Consider the following 4,967-nt stretch of genomic DNA (forward strand, 5'->3'; position numbering starts at 1 on the left):
GGAACCCCCCGGGGGGTTATTGGGCCTACATGGGCCTTAAGGGAGAAGAGGAAAGGAGGCAAGAGGTGGCCGCACGCCCCTCCCCTTCCTAGTCCGAATAGGACAAGGGAAGGGGGGCGGCGCCCCCCCCCCTTTTCCTTTCCCTCTTCCTCCTCTTTCCCCTTCTCCTTATCCAACTAGGAAAGAAGGGAGTCCTACTCCCAGTGGGAGTAGGATTCCCCCTTGGCGCGCCCTCCTTGGCCGGCCGCCCCCTCCCCTTGGTTCCTTTATATACGGGGGCAGGGGGCACCCTAGAACACACAAGTTGATCTTCGTGATCGTTCCTTAGCCGTGTGCGGTGCCCCCCTCCATGATATTACACCTCGGTCATATTGTAGCAGTGCTTAGGCGAAGCCCTGCGACGGTTGAACATCAAGATCGTCACCATGCCGTCGTGCTAACGGAACTCATCCCCGAAGTTTTGCTGGATCGGAGCCCGGGGATCGTCATCGAGCTGAACGTGTGCCAAGAACTCGAAGGTTTCCGGAGTAACGGTGCTTGGATCGGTCGGACCGTGAAGACGTACGACTACATCAACCACGTTGTGTTGACGCTTCCGTTGTCGATCTACAAGGGTACGTAGATCACACTCTCCCCACTCGTTGCTATGCATCACCATGATCTTGCGTGTGCGTAGGAATTTTTTTGAAATTACTACGTTCCCCAACACTAAGAATGGATCCTTTCTAGAGAAGGAGTTTCTCTTGAAAGAAGTGACTGGGAGGAAAGTAGAACTTGATGAGGTAATTGTACCTTCTCCCAAGTTTGAAAGTAGTACATCACATAAGTCAGTTCCAGTGATTCCTACACCAACTAGTGAGGAAGCTAATGATGATGATCATGAAACTTCTGATCAAGTTACTACCAAACCTCGTAGGTCAACCAGAGTAAGATCCGCACCAGAGTGGTACGGTAATCATGTTCTGGAGGTCATGTTACTTGACCATGACGAACCTATGAACTATGAGGAAGCGATGATGAGCCCAAATTCCACAAAATGGCTTGAGGCCATGAAATCTGAGATGGGATCGATGTATGAGAACAAACTTTGGACTTTGGTTGACTTGCCCGATGATCGGCAAGCCATAGAAAATAAATGGATCTTCAAGAAGAAGACCGACGCTGATGGTAATGTTACTATCTACAAAGCTCGACTTGTTGCGAAAGGTTTTCGACAAGTTCAAGGAGTTGACTACGATGAGACCTTCTCACCCGTAGCGATGCTTAAGTCCGTCCGAATCGTGTTAGCAATTGCCGCATTTTATGATTATGAAATTTGGAAAATGGATGTGAAAACTGCATTCCTTAATGGATATCTTAAAGAAGAGTTGTATATGATGCAACCAGAAGGTTTTGTCGATCCAAAAGGTGCTAACAAAGTATGTGAGTTCCAGCGATCCATTTATGGACTGGTGCAAGCATCTCGGAGCTGGAATATATGCTTTGATAGTGTGATCAAAGCATATGGTTTTATATAGACTTTTGGAGAAGCCTGTATTTACAAGAAAGTGAGTGGGAGCTCTGTAGCATTTCTGATATTATATGTGGATGACATATTGTTGATCGGAAATGATACTGAATTTCTGAATAGCATAAAAGGATACTTGAATAAGAATTTTTCAATGAAAGACCTCAGAGAAGCTGCTTATATATTGGGCATCAAGATCTATAGAGATAGATCAAGACACTTAATTGGACTTTCACAAAGCACATACCTTGATAAAGTTTTGAAGAAGTTCAAAATGGATCAAGCAAAGAAGGGGTTCTTGCCTATGTTACAAGGTATGAAGTTGAGTCAGACTCAACGCCCGACCACTGCAGAAGATAGAGAGAAAATGAAGGTCATTCCCTATGCTTCAGCCATAGGTTTTATCATGTATGTAATGCTGTGTACCAGACCTGATATGTGCCTTGCTATTAGTTTAGCAGGGAGGTACCAAAGTAATCCAGGAGTGGATCACTGGACAACGGTCAAGAACATCTTGAAATACCTGAAAATGACTAAGGATATGTTTCTCATTTATGGAGGTGACAAAGAGCTCGTCGTAAACAGTTACATCGATGCAAGCTTTGACACTGATCCCGATGACTCTAAATCGCAAATCAGACACGTATTTTTATTGAATGGTGGAGCTGTTAGTTGGTGCAGTTCCAAGCAAAGCATCCTGGCGGAATCTACGTGTGAAGCGGAGTACATAGTGCAAATGAAGGAATTCATATCCAATCTAGGTGTCATACCTAGTGCATCGGGTCCAATGAAAATCTTTTGTGACAATACTGGTGCAATTGCCTTGACAAAGGAATCCAGATTTCACAAGAGAACCAAGCACATCAAGAGACGCTTTAATTCCATCCACGACCAAGTCAAGGAGGGAGACATAGAGATTTTCAAGATACATACGGATCTGAATGTTGCAGACCCGTTGACTAAGCCTCTCTCACGAGCAAAACATGATCAACACCAATACTCCATGGATGTTAGAATCGTTACAACGTAATCTAGATTATTAACTCTAGTGCAAGTGGGAGACTGAAGGAAATATTCCCTAGAGGCAATAATAAAGTTGTTATTTATATTTCCTTATATCATGATAAATGTTTATTATTCATGCTAGAATTGTATTAACCGGAAACTTAGTACATGTGTGAATACATAGACAAACAGAGTTTCACTAGTCTGCCTCTACTTGACTAGCTCATTAATCAAAGATGGTTAAGTTTCCTAGCCATGGACAAGAGTTGTCATTTGATGAACGGGATCACATCATTAGAGAATGATGTGATTGACTTGACCCATCCGTTAGCTTAGCACGATGTTTGTTTAGTTTGTTGCCATTGCTTTCTTCATAACTTATACATGTTCCTATGACTATGAGATTATGCAACTCCCGAATACCAGAGGAACACTTAGTGTGCTATCGAACGTCACAACGTAACTGGGTGATTATAAAGATGCTCTACAGGTGTCTCCGATGGTGTTTGTTGAGTTGGCATAGATCGAGATTAGGATTTGTCACTCCGATTGTCGGAGAGGTATCTATGGGCCCTCTCGGTAATGCACATCACTATAAGCCTTGTAAGCAATGTGACTAATGAGTTAGTTGCGGGATGATGCATTACAGAACGAGTAAATAGACTTGCCGGTAACGAGATTGAACTAGGTATTGAGATACCGATGTTCGAATCTCGGGCAAGTAACATACCGATGACAAAGGGAACAACATATGTTGTTATGCGGTTTGACCGATAAAGATCTTCGTAGAATATGTGGGAACCAATATGAGCATCCAGGTTTCTCTACTGGTTATTGACCAGAGATGAGTCTCGGTCATGTCTACATAGTTCTCGAACCCGTAGGGTCCGCACGCTTAAAATTCGGTGACGATCGGTATTATGAGTTTATGTGTTTTGATGTACCGAAGGTAGTTCGGAGTCCCGTATATGATCACGGACATGACAAGGAGTCTCGAAATGGCCGAGACATAAAGATCAATATATTGGAAGGCTATGTTTGGACATCGGAATGGTCTGAGTGAGTTCGGGCATTTACCGGAGTACCGGGGGGTTACCGGACCCCCCCGGGGAGTGTATGGGCCTTAGTGGGAAAGATGAGGAGGCGGACAAGGTGGGGGCGCGCCCCCCCAAGCCCAATCTGAATTGGGGTGGGGGGCCGGCCCCCCTTTCCTTCTCCCTCTCTGCTCCTTCCTTCCTCTCCTACTCCAACTAGGGAAGGGGGAATCCTACTCCCACCGGGAGTAGGACTCCCCTTGGGCGCGCCATGAGAGGGCCGTCCTTCCCCCTCCTCCACTCCTTTATATACGGGGGAGGGGGGCACCCCATAGACACACAAGTTGATTGTTTAGCCGTGTGCGGTGCCCCCCTCCACATAATTCCACCTCGGTCATATCGTTGTAGTGCTTAGGCGAAGCCCTGCGCCAGTAGCTTCATCATCACCGTCATCACGCCGTCGTGCTGACGAAACTATCCCTCAACCTCAGCTGGATCTAGAGTTCGTGGGACGTCACCGAGCTGAACGTGTGCAGATCACGGAGGTGCAGTACCTTCAGTGCTAGGATAGGTCGGATTGTGAAGACGTACGACTACATTAACCGCGTTGTCATAACGCTTCCGCTTTTGGTCTACGAGGGTACGTAGACGACACTCTCCCCTCTCGTTGCTATGGATCACCTAGATGGATCTTGTGTGTGCATAGGATTTTTTTTTGAAATTACCGCGCTCCCCAACACTATCCATGGAGATGCATAGCTATGAGAGGGGGAGAGCATCTTCATATCCTTGAAGATCGCAAAGCCGAAGCATTTATCAACGCGGGTGATGTAGTCGTACACCTTCATGATCCGTCCTGATCAAGTACTGAATGTACGACACCTCCGCGTCCAGCACACGTTCAGCTCGATGACATCCTCGCCTTCTTGATCCAGCAAGATGGGCGAAGTAGTAGATGAGTTCCGGCAGCACGACGGTGTTGGTGAATAAGATTCTCCACAGGGCTTTGCCAAGCACAACGGAAATTGTGATGGAGGATAAACTAGAGGGGACGGGGTTGCTGGCACACGGCTTGCTGATTCTTAATGTCTTCCAGGTTCTAGCCCTGCCCCTCTATATATATGTTGAGCCCTGGGGTCGTAACTTGGAGAAAGAGCCTCCTCAAAGTCGGGTTTTCCCGTAAGGAAGAGTGTCGGGGATATACCCCGCGGTATGACCTGGCCGGTATTATGACCAGGCCGAGCTTGGCGACTCACCAGAGACCTGGCTGGAGCTTGGTGACTCACTTGCGATCCGCCCGGACATGGCGGTTTACATGTAACCCGCCGGGATATTATGACTCACTGGAGACCCGGCGGGCGGATCAGACGGACGACAAGGCCCAAGGCCCAGCAGGACGGCTTATACTCTGGTGGGCCATC

The sequence above is a fragment of the Triticum dicoccoides genome, chromosome 1A, assembly GCF_002162155.2.
Source record: "Triticum dicoccoides isolate Atlit2015 ecotype Zavitan chromosome 1A, WEW_v2.0, whole genome shotgun sequence".
Taxonomy (NCBI): domain Eukaryota; kingdom Viridiplantae; phylum Streptophyta; class Magnoliopsida; order Poales; family Poaceae; genus Triticum; species Triticum dicoccoides.